Source organism: Streptopelia decaocto (assembly GCF_964273445.1).
Source record: "Streptopelia decaocto genome assembly, chromosome: 20".
In the NCBI taxonomy this organism is placed as follows: Eukaryota; Metazoa; Chordata; class Aves; order Columbiformes; family Columbidae; genus Streptopelia; species Streptopelia decaocto.
Genome location: NC_138675.1, coordinates 113,884 through 126,353, shown reverse-complemented (window position 1 = coordinate 126,353; position 12,470 = coordinate 113,884).

Below are 12,470 nucleotides of genomic sequence, written 5' to 3'. Positions count from 1 at the left end.
TCGAAACAGGAGGTGACACACACCCTGCTGGTGAGTGCCTGTAGCAGGGACAGTCACACGGGGGAGCTTTGGGCTGCACTTTCCCCAAAGGGGCGATGGTCTCTGGGCTTCACGCGAGCTCCTGGAGCTGTGTCCTGAGCTGGGGGGCCCTGGGGTGCAGGGTGGCTGTGGAGCAGGGTCCCTCCCTCGGTGCCTTTGGAGACCCGTGGAGTGATGGGGCAGTGTCTGCCCAGGCCTGGCAGCAGAGCCTGACCCGGGGGAGGCAGGAGGGCCGTCCCGTGTCCGTGTCCACTCACAACTCTGCGCCTGTGTCTCTGTGACTTGCAGGACTGGATCAAGGAGGAGCCTGCGGACTCCCTGGTGTACGGAGTGTTTCAGGCCCTGGAGGAGTTGAGGTGAGGGCTGTTCCCGGCTCTGGGGACTCCCCGTGTGCCCCATCCCAGCTGGCCAGGGCAGCCCCAGTGGTGTTGAGCTGCTGGGGCTGTGGAGCGGGAGGGTGCTCCCCACTTTGGGTGTCTCCTGAGCCCCAGGGGTTCCTTACCCTGGGGTGGGGGTTTGCTGCTGCCCGGGGGGAGGCAGGAGCTGCTGGAGCTGAGGGCAGCGCTTGCTGGCAGGGGCTTGGGGGGGTGGGTTTGGGGCCCTCGATTAGGAGGAACCCAGGCATGGTTTGAGCCACTCTGGAGAGGGCTGGTAAATCCCCTTTCTCTTTTCTCTTCCTTTTTCCTCTGGCCAGCAAGCTGAGGCCAGCGCTGAGCAGGGAGGAGAACCGCAGCCTGCTGGCAGTGTGCTGCCAGGCTGTCCTGTCCTCTCCTTCCCAGGAGGGGATGAAGAGGGGCAGGACGGTGCGGGCAGCTCTGAACATGCAGGTACCACGGGGCAGTGCCCGCCACCCCGGGTCAGGATCCCCCCGGTGTGCCCTGGCAGCCCCCATGGCGCAGAACCTCAGCTCTCCTCTCCTGCTTCCAGCTGCTGCACAGGAGAAGTGTTGAAGATCTGGGCCACCTCATCGAGACTCTCCTGGCGGCAGAGGAGCCCTCGGCTGGCTTTGATGATGTGGTCCTTGTGAGTAGCCATGGGGAAAGTGTCGCAGGGGCAGGGAATGAAGGATTTAGCGGGTGACAGTAGGTGGACACCCCTTTCCTACGGGAACGTAGGGCTGTGGCCCCTCGCCCTGAGGCTGTGTGTCCAGTCAGGGCTGAGCTGGGGCACAGCAGCGCCGGCCACTGCGGCCTCAGGCCGGGCAGAGAAGTGGTCACAGCCAGAGGGGAAGCCGAGAGCCGGCCATGGGCTGGGGGACAGCAGCCCGGGGAAGGCTGGAGCGGGGACACGCTGGCAGGGAAGCAGCACCTGGCCCAGGGCAGGGTCAGCTGGAGAGAGTGAGGCAGCAGAGGCTGCATGGCCAGGGCTCCGTGGGGCTGGGGGCCGTGCCCGGAAGGGGCCAGAGAAGGACGGAGAGGAATCTCCAGGAGAGGTAGATCCCTGTTGTGAGAGAAATGCACCCTGCCCCAGGTCCTGCAGCACTGGCTGGGCTCCGACAGAGGGTGGGAGCGGGAGAGAGCCCTGCGGGTTTGTGCCCGTGTGCTGAGGGCCTGCAAGGAGCGAGCTGAGCTTACGGTGAGTAGGGACCCCCGCACACCCTGGTGTCCCCCCGCACCGTTCCTGGCCCCGCAAGGCAGCCCTGCCCCGCTGGTGCTGGGTCTGGGTTCCTGGGCAGCTCCTGCTGGCCCCTCTGCCCGGCTGCTGCTCAGGGAGCGGGACGGGTGACCCAGGCGAGCGGGTGCTGGGGCGCCTGTGACCCTTGTCCTGCTGCTCTCCCTGCAGAGGGGACGCCCTTGCCGGCAGCTGGGCTCCCTGGTGGGACTGCTGGTCTCCCTGACCAGTGACTGCCTGGACTCGTCCCGCCACAGGGCATGGCTCTGTATCAGCTACCTGGACCAAATGCAAGGTGAGGAGAGCAGGCAGTTGTGTAATGAATAAAATTGTCTTCTTTAAATAGTTTTATGAAACCCTAAAACCCCTCAGCATTACTGCATTTAAAGAAATTGCAAACTAGACAAGAGCAGCCATCTGATAACCTTCTATTTTTAACAGTGTCAAGATATTCCGGCTGGGCACCGAGCAGCTCCACTGGCTCGGCATAGCATCGGTACCCACAGCATCGGTACCCACAGCATCGGTACCCGAACACCTGGTGGAGCAGGTACGAGTAGTAACAAGAGCAGCCGCTCCCAGTCAGTATCTCCAGCCTCATTTCTTACCATCTCTAATGAAGACAGTGAAGAAAGTCCATGCCCATTTCTAGGCCAGAGCCATGGCATGGAATTCCAGCCTTCTACTGCTCCTGACAAGGACAAGGTGAATTGCATTTCAAAAAGTGGCTTTGCTTTCTTGTCAGCATCCTCAAGCCACTTATCCCCACACAGGATCTCACACTTACGGGCACTACACAGAGCCCGACTGTCTCCTCCAGCCTGACACCAGTTTGTTCCAACCCATTTCTGTGGCGTCCTTGTCTACAAACACAGATCAAGACAGGGTCTCCTGTGGAACCAGCACAGCACCACAGACCTCTCCGCTCCAGCAGTCGGGTCCTGTTGAGGAAGCTGAAGGACAGATCCAGATTGTTTTGACATTTTGCTGGGCAATTACAGGGAAAAGATTGGAACCAGTTGCCTGGACCTTTCTGATCACACTATTGGCATTGTTTTGATAATTTCTGGCACTGTCGTAATTGAACTGTTTGTATAATTGCCAGTTTGGTAGCACATTGAGAAGTTCAGGAGGATGCAGCAGCTGATGCTCAGTTGCACTTTCTGCTTGTGAAGACTCCAGTTCTGTGTCCTTCCTGCTTTTTTAAACACTGCTGCAAACAGAGGCTGTCATCACAGTGACTCACTGCCAGTGATGTCCGTGTTTCCGCGCTGAGTACCTGACAGCTTCTCTGTGCAATGGAAAGGGTGAAGAACACATGAGAAGTGACCAGAGACTCGCAGTTGCCAAGGCCAGTGCTGCAGGGTGGCTCCTGGGGTGTCTTATTTCCCTTTGACTCCTCATGCACACACACGTACAGCCCACATAGGCCCGCGGCTTTTATCTGAGCGGTTTGAGGCAGAACTGGCATTTGTAAGAATCTTTTTTACTGGACAGACCTGTTCTCATCTGGAACTGATGTGCACTGAGATGTATCTCCAAAGCAAAGCTGGTGAGTCATTGTCACTTGTTCACACCAGGTGAATATAACCTGCAAAAAACACCCTTGCCATAGAAGCATCTGAACACTTGTGAATGTCAGGGCTGTGCTTTCTCCGTATAATTCCATAGGTTCAGTGTGTGCCCTCCATCAAATGTCGTGGCCTAAAGATGTTGTTGTGGCTTTGACACAAAGCACTTTGGTGTGTATTAAAACAGAAACGTTTGTGCCTAGAAAAGGTAACGGAAGGTACGGCTTTCCTAACCGAGGACGATAAGAAGCACTGTGGAAACATTGGTTTTCTAAACCTGAATATCCAGGAAAACAAAATGACCAGTTATTGCAAGATGTTGATACGGAGGCTGCACCCCAAGGGAACTGCCCCAGTCTGAATGCTCCTGAATTCCGCAGCCCTGCGGCTGCACTGGTGTGAGCTCTGCCGGGAGCTGAGCTGTGTTTGGGAATCCCCCCGGCAGCAATGAACAACAATACATTTGCTCTTTGTGTTGCACCTGTAGCCTCTGGTTGTTCTGCCGCCTGCCTGTGTCAGCTCACGCAGCGTCAGCAACGGAGACATCCCAGCAGCAGCTTTGAAAGTCCCATTTCAGGTTATAGTGTGGTATAGATGTGCTGTCTGATCCGATCGTGTTAATATTTGATACGTTCTTGGTAAAATCTCTTTATATTCTAAATGGAGTTTCAGATGTGGGAGGGGGAGGTTCCCCCTCACCTCTGTGTGTTACAGGGGGACATCAGCCTGTGCTGGGGAACGTTCAAAACCAGAGTGGAGCTGTGGCTGAGCCCTCAGTCGCTCCTCGTGGGGTGTTTTGTTCCCATGGCAGCGGCGCTGAGATGCCGGGCGGTATTACCAGGCAGTATCACCGGGTGGAATTGCCAGGCAGTATTACTGGCGGTATTACCCGGCAGTATTACCGGGTGGTGTTGCCGGGCGGTGGGGCCGAGCCCTCGGGAACGGTGCCCCCTCAGCCGGGAAGCAGCCCCTGAGCCCCCAGTTGTCAGAATTGATGTAAATGGTACGGACATGACTCGCTTTCTGGGGGGGGAAATCGACGCCCATTCTCTTACCTTCTAAGAACATGGTCATGCCCAGGTATGTGCTTCATTCCAAAGATGCTTCTGTTTGGTTTTGTTGAGACAGCTTGGTTGGCGAGTTCAGCTTATGGTTTGTGACCGTAGGAAAGGAAGGAAGGTGGAAGAAGGACATTGCTTTTGGTTTTGTTGTTCTTGCCATACACTTGGATTCTGTCAGAGCAGAGAAGGTCCCACGCCAGCTCCAGATCTGGGTGCACGTGGGCAGTTGCTGCAGGCCCTGGGGTTCAGGACAGCAGCCGTGCCGGGACTCGCCCGCTGTCTCCCGCCCTGTGTGCTGAGCTGGAGTTTGTGCCGCTGGCGTTCCCAGGGCTGTGTCTGGGCTGGACCCGTGCGGCTCAGAACCAGCGGCCGGGCGATGGCTGGGAAGTGAGGAACCGCCGAACCGCAGTGACCCGAAGAGCTGTGTCCTAGTGGAGCTGGGCTCTGGTCTGGAGGGGTTTTAATGCACGTGTATTCAATTCCAGAGGAAAACTTTGTCTAGTCGGTTAATTGAAACAGCTTTAGTGGCGTATATTACGTGCTAATACACAAAGCAGCATTGCGGTCTCTGAAACATGCATAGAAGGATGTATATTTAAGACAATTCTAGACGTAAACAAGCATGGTTCTTACTGGGATCTTTTGGCATCTAAACTCTTAAGTGGTGGAAAACATCTGTGAAGCTCCTGCTAGAACAGCTGCAGAGTGGTGAAGAATGAATGTGGGACAGATCACGTTTAGATGCTTCACTCCTGTCCCTTTCAGTCAATAGAGGAGCCAAATAACATGCTTGTGATTTATAAACATTACTTTAATGTTCATGGCTTTTGCATGTTACACATCCCAGGGTCTCAACTGCTGCAGTTCATATAATGGACAGCGAACAGGGAGGCGCTGGGTGTCCCAAAGCGCCTCAAATCGTTAGGATACTCCTACCTGGAAACCTCATTGGACATTTACTCTTTGGTTTCTGAGTGTGTTCAACTAGGTAGTAGTTTATTTTTGATGCATCGTATTAAATTTATTTTAAACCACTTTTTTCTAATCTGTAAAAGTATGCAGTGTGACTCAGTATGTTTGAATTGAAATGATTTGTCAGGTGACACGTAGTGGAAATAATCTTTATTATGATAGTGATGTTTTTCTCAAGTATTTTGCTAAGAAAAGTGAATTTCTCAGATTAAATGGATAGAAGTCAGCCAATACCTTTTTCAAAAATGTGAGTTTGTCTCTACCTCTGTGACTAGTTGGAAGTATGGGAGTGTACATAATGTATACATTAAAAACAATTAAAGGCATCTCTGATGTTATACTTGTTGTGTGTGGATATTTTTTCCTGTTGCTTCATAGTGGTCCAGGCAAACGCAACAAAACACACCAGCAGAGTGTGAGTCAGTGCACCTGGAGCTGGATCATGTAGCCTTGATCTTTATCACAAGAGACGTGTGATTCAATCAAACTGAACGAATATTGCTGAATTGATATATGTCCACCTGTAAAATAATCACTGCATACTCAGGTACAGTCTGTATAGTTATGACAACATCATTTAGATAGCAGCAATTTTTAACCCGTTTTTTTCCCTGGTAAATAATTTGTGAAGATAGAATGAAAGGAAAAGATGAGCATATTCAAAAGAAAGAAGTCTTTGAACACTCTGAGTTTACAGTTCTGTTCCGAAAGGGCACAAGTTAATATGGGTGGATCAACATTATGTAAATGCCATAGAACACAATGTGGCTACTGTTGTTTATCTGCTACAATTTCTGGAGCATTTTTAGACAATTTTAGAAGCAGACTCTTCTAAGGAATCCAGGATCTTGTGCTGACCTGCATATTGCTCATTCTGCACATTGTCTTCGACTAATGCTCACCTGAGGGATTTATCTGCAGTACAACACGGTGTAGATACTAAATCAGGTCTGGAAGCCATCTCAGGAGATGGATTAGCTCATCATTACATCAAAAATAGAAGGAATGCTACTTCCTTGTTTCCCGTGCTTATGTAATAAGGCACATATGTGTAGTAACAGAGTTCGTGACCCCCGTACTTCATGTGCTTATAGCAGTGTAAAAATAAATTATTAAAATTAAACTGGCTTTCAGGTTTTCTGTTTTAATTACTTTTCCAATTTCGCTCTTTGTGTTTTTCTTCATCACTGGAGCCCAACCGCACTCACTGTCCCGCGACTGGGGACTCAGACCAGGGGGCACAGCCGTGGGGGCGGCTGCACAGTGGAGCTCAGCGGACTTGAGAACCACTCAGCTGTGTGAGGATCAGACACGTACAGAGCAACTTTGCTTTTAAAATGATGAGGGTTATGTGCTTTGTTTTGGAAGACATCAGATTTGGAATGTTTAAGGAAGCTGTAACTACCTTGGTGTTTCCTTCTGCCCGCAGTCGCATTTCTGGTTCTGTCTGTCAGTTGTGCTCCTCTCCCGCACCAAGTGCTGATCGTGGGGCTCAGGGTGGGGGGGGGCAGGGAGGGCGGGGGGGTCCGTGGACTTCAATAAGTTTTGTTTGGGGTTTTTTAAACGCCTCTGTTGAGACATTGTATAAAAACTGATTGCTGCAGTGCTAATGAATGAACAGGAGGATGAGCAACAGACTTTAGAAATTGTTTGGGTTTTGGTTTATTGAAAAATTATTATTTAACTCAAAAAGCAATAAGATCTTGCAGTGGTCTTCTAATACTTAGTGATGGCTTTTTAATGTACTGGTTTGGAACTTTGAGATGATATTGGATATTAAGTGGCTGTTCCATTGTGGAATATTGCAGGAGTAAACTCTTGCATTTCAGCATTCCTGGCAGTTCTGCAGCTTGATAAAGACTTCAGGCTGTTTGGTTTAATCAGACTTTTGTAGATCCCACCTTCACTGGTCAAAGCACCGGCTGCCAATGTGTTTTCTGGTGTTGTCACTTCTTTCTGAACAAAGACGGCAGAGGTAGCAGCTCTACTGGTGGTGTCTGTTTTATTGAAACATGGATGTCTACAGGAACTTCAACTTGAAAGCTCAGAAAGCTGTGGTCTGTGGTACATCTTCACTGATGTTTGTAAATTCTTCTGCAGATATTCTTATGCCAACGAGCTCGGAACTTTTGTGAGTGTGAACTGCTGTGCAGTTAGAAGGAAGAAAGATGTGTGAGCTAAAGCAGCAGGAGGCTGCAGCCGTTAAGCCAGGGGTGCAAACGGCACGAAACGGGCTGCAGCGGCGGAGCCCTCGGTCCGGGCCGTCCCGGGCAGGCGGCGGAGCCCTCGGTCCCGGGCCGTCCCGGGCAGGCGGCGGAGCCCTCGGTCCGGGCCGTCCCGGGCAGGCGGCGGAGCCCTCGGTCCGGGCCGTCCCGGGCAGGCGGCGGAGCCCTCGGTCCCGGGCCGTCCCGGGCAGGCGGCGGAGCCCTCGGTCCCGGGCCGTCCCGGGCAGGCGCAGCCCGGGCGCTCCCGGCCCCGCTGCCGCTGACCCGCCGGGGCCGGGGCCGCGCTGCGGGCGGACAGCGCCGCTCTGCGGCCGCCGGCGGCTCCGGGCCGGGAAGGGGGGCGGGGCCCGGTGGCGGGCGTGGACGGGATTGGCTCCTGCGCGGGATGGGCGGGGCCACGCTGCAGAAGCGCGCGGGCCGAGGAGCGCGTGCCGCCGGTGCGGCGGCGGGAGCAGCGCGCGAGGAGGGGCGGGGCCGGCGGTGAGCGAGGGGCGGGCGGACACCGGGGAGACTGGGCGGGGCCGCCCCGGTCCCGGCCGAGGGGGGAGGCTGGAGGGGGAGGGACGGGCTGGTTTCGGCAGGAGGAAGGCGAGGGGCCGGCAGCCGCAACAGCGCGGCCCGGGCCGGGCCGAGAAAGGGGCGAGGGGGAAACACGCGGGCGGCGGTGAGGGAAGGAGCCCCGGGCTGAGCGCTGCGCGGGGCTCGGGCGGGGCCGTGGGGCGGAGGGGGAGCCCGTGGGGACACAGTCAGAGGGAGGAAAGCGAGCGGGAGCGGCAGCGCCGGGGCGGAGCGGCGCAGGCGGGGCCGGGGCCGCCGTGGGGGCGCCAGGGGCGCGAGGGGCGGGGGCGGCGCTGCCGCGGGGCGGGGCCGGGAACGGGGGGAGGGGCGGAGGAGCCGGAGGGCGGGACGGCGCGGGAGGAGCTTGGGCGGGAAAGGCTGAGGGACCTCGGGGAGGGGGGACATCGGGGAGGCTTTGGCGGGAAAGGCTGAGGGACCGCAGGGAGGAGATGGCGTCGGGAGGCTGCAGTGGGCAGTGCTGAGGTAGCTCAGGACGGGATGGCACTGAGGTTGGTTTCAAAGGGAAATGCTGAGGTACCTTGAGGAATGGACGCTGGGCTGGGAACTGTGAACACATCAGATTGGTTCAGAGAGTGTTCACGACAGAAATTTGTGCAGTGAAGTATTCCAGCAAAGAGAGGGAGAAGAGCCAAACTTGGATCAGGCCTCCTAGGACGCCTGCAGGTTTGGGGACAGGGATGACGAGGTTGTTAATCCGATCCTGACTGTTTCTTTCTCTGTCCCTCTCTTGCAGCACCGGACTGAATGGAGGAGCAAGTGGACGGGAAGTTCCTGCGCCACACACAGATCACATTTATTACTCTCGCCCTCAGAGACCCGGAGATCCAAACCGTTGGCATCGTGCCTTGAAGCAGCCTGTGCTCACGCGCTTCTCCCGGGGAGAAGGCGGAATGGCAGTAACGGCCACGTTAAGCCACAGGGTGCGCACTCTGCAGCTTTAAGCCCAGCTCTGCGTTAGCTCACACCTGCGATTTTGCGCCGCACACGCAGATTTGAGTTGTCGCTGGTTGTTGCAGCGTTTGGCTTTGGTGAGGACAGCGTGTGTTTGTCAGCAGTTGGTGTAGGTGGAATCTTGAGGAGAAAGCGATATTTCCGTGCCAGAACTGGTTGGTGTTTACATGGTATTGTGGCGGTTGTTCCCGCAGGCGATCAGTGCTGGAGTATTATTGCAGGATGAGGGGATTTTGGCGGCTTGTCTGTGAGATGCACTAGAGCCAGCAGTTGAAAGCGAAAGGCTGAGATTTGGAGAGTTTGTTGGTGGGTTTTGGGCGGTTGTCAGTTGAAGAGCTGGCTGTTTGCAGGTGAGGTGTAGGCAGAGGGTGAAGCTGACTTTGCCTGGGCGGCGCAACTGGCTGGGTGTGCAGAGCTGAGGAGAGCGGGCTGCTGCGGGGGACCCTAAAGCTGGAGAACCAGCCGGCAGCTCCAGACGCTCCCGCTGCCGGGCAGGGCCGTGCAGGCCAGTGCCCTGGGGCACAGCCACGGGACCCTCCGCACGTACCAGAGAGCAGGTGAGGACCGCGGGCATTTGTACTGAGCTGTGACATCTCTAACCCATGACATTGGGGTCCAGCAAGTACCAAAGAGCAGGTGAGGACCGTGGGCATTTGTACTGAGCTGTGACATCTCTGACCTGTGACATTGGGGTCCAGCAAGTACCAAAGAGCAAGTGAGGACCGTGGGCATTTGTACTGAGCTGTGACATCCCTGACCCATGACATTGGGGTCCAGCAAGTACCAAAGAGCAGGTGAGGACCGAGGTGTCAGCCCCGGACTCAGCCCCTGTCTGACTGTAGTGCCCTTGGGCTGGTGTAGCTCAGTCCTCTGTGTGTTTCTCTTCAGGGGGAGCAGCGTGCAAAGGAAAAGCAAGGAAGGAGGTGAACCCGTGAGGAAGAGTGATGGATAAAGAGGGTTGGAGCGCACCTGCCAGTCAAGAGGGATCAAGAAAGAAGACACCGGTGGTGGAACCGCAGGTCAGGAGAGCTCAAGGAAGGAGAAAGGTGATTGTGGCCGTATGGGTTTTTCTAGCTCACACACCAATGAAAACAGTTTGGATAATAAAATAAATGTATGCAAAACCAATAATTAAAGGCAGAGAATGTTGATATGCTATGTATGGGGTAGACCTGAAGGTATATTTCTTCCTACAACGAAGGAGAATTCGCAGTGGTAATTAACTGAAGATGTGAATTTCCAGATTGCATTGGCAACATATGCAGAGAACATATCAGTTTATTACCCTCAACATAAACTGTGGGCTGAAATTGGTAATTTACCATTGTACAGCAACTGCTGCTGTCAGCAACAACCAGGAAGCGACAAGACTGTATTTACTGATGCCTCTGGTCACTCACGTAAAGTTGTAATGACGTGGCTAAACTCAGATACCCAGTGCTGCAAACACAAGGTAGAAAAGGAGACCAAGGGTCAAACAAGTTCTTGAGCTGACAGCTGTTGGGATCGCTTTGAGGTGTTCTGTAACGAGCCTCTGAATGTTGTAACTGGCTCATATTATGCAGCTGGCATACTTAACTGCCTGGAAGCTTCTTTTCTTAAGGAAGAGGATAATCCTCTTTCGATGGCTGAATTGAGAATGCTATGGTTTCTAATAAATCATAGACATCATGGTTCTTATGCAATGCACACCCGCTCTCGCACGGCCCTTCCAGGACCACTTGCGGAAGGCAATAGGAGGGCCGATGCACAAGCTGTGCCGCTTGCTGTGCCTAAAGCCTTGGAGCAAGCTAAATGATCACATAAATTCTTTCACCAGAGTGCAAAGGCATTAAAACGACAATTTCAAATTACAGTGGATCAGGCCAGGAGTGTTCTTATGTCCTGCCCTGATTGCCAACAGTTGGCACCCGTGCCATCCACAGAGGGTGTTAATCCAGGAGGGATCACTGCCAATGAAGTACGGCCAGAGTTAAAGAGTCTCTTTGCCGACTTTTCGGTATCATTTTCTGGCAACGAGGATGGGATAATCTGCCTGACCTCCCATGGATCCCAGGATCTCTGGGACCTTGTGCCGGCACCGGGGAATTCCTGGAAGGGACCACAGATCCTCGGACCAGCTCGGGACGCGGGTAAAACCCCATCAATGAGATAAGGCACTTTCATTGTCTGGTTGGGTTGGCAGCTGCCTGCGCGAGACGTGGGCGACACCAGCGCGTTGGGTCTGCGCATTCGCATCTGCGCATTTTGGTAAACTGGGTAACTTAAAAAAAGAAAGAAATAAAAAATTAAAGAGAAAAATGAGAAAACAATAAATTAAAGAGAAAAACGAGGGAACAGTAATTTGATAAAGGTACCATTAGTGATTTTGCTGTTTGTGCCTTAGCAATTGTATAATTGTCTGTGTCGTTAGTGGTTTGTTGTTGTTGTTACTTGTGTCTTGGGTGATTTTATAGTCCAGTACTTACGGTTCACCAATTGTCTGTGGGAGTCAATCGGATTCAATAGGGATCAATGGGAGTCAATGGGGGTCAATTGGAGTCAATGGGGATCAATGGGGAACCTTAAAACTGCCTTTAATCCCAATGGGGAGCCCCAAAATGCCTTTTAATCCCAGTGGGGAGCTTCAAAAATGGCTTTTATCCTTTTATCCTTAACCTTTTAGCCTTATCTTGTAAGTGTTCAGTGTAGTTTGTAGTTGCTTTTGGTAGATATGAGCAGAACTTTACAGCTTAAAATTTTAGCAAATCCAGCTTACAAGTAACACGAAGCAAAGAGTATATTAAAAATCATACCACCTTATGTCCCTAAATAATTTATTATATTTAGTGTGCATCTACTTAAGGTAAATGATTAATACTAAACTTAAATTGGTCTCATCCACTGACCTGTGAGTAGTAAAACCATTGCCATACAGCTCACTTATTTAGCAGGGAGAGCTCACAGTGGCTCATCCAGGCTGTCGTGTTTATGGAATGAAGTGACTGACTTGTAGTCACATTGCACACAGTAGGAAAAGTGTGTCTGAGACTTGTGCACTCACAAGTTACCGGCATTCAGTTGCTCTTCTGCTTCGCTGTGGGTCTCCTGGCAGGAGTTCTTGGCCTGGTTACGGCTCAGGCCCTTCCCTCCTCTGGAGCCTGGACCCAACTGCTGCGGGTTTGGCTGGGGGCGACTGGGGGATCGAGTGCATCTGCCACCCCTGGCAGCCCAGAGAGAACTGAGCCCGACAACGGGACTCCTTTCCGCAACATCCTCATAGATGGATGCTCCTGGAGCAAGGAGCGAGGCATTGAGTAGGTCTGTGACGTCCCCACCATGCACCAGCTGCTGGGAAAATGGAGCGGTGCAGCAGACTGTTAAAGACTGTGCTCAGAGCAATGGGTGGTGAACTTTTAGATACTGGGATTGAAATTTAGCAGCCAGGTGCCCAGGGCTGAGCTGGCCTGTGCCTCCCAAGG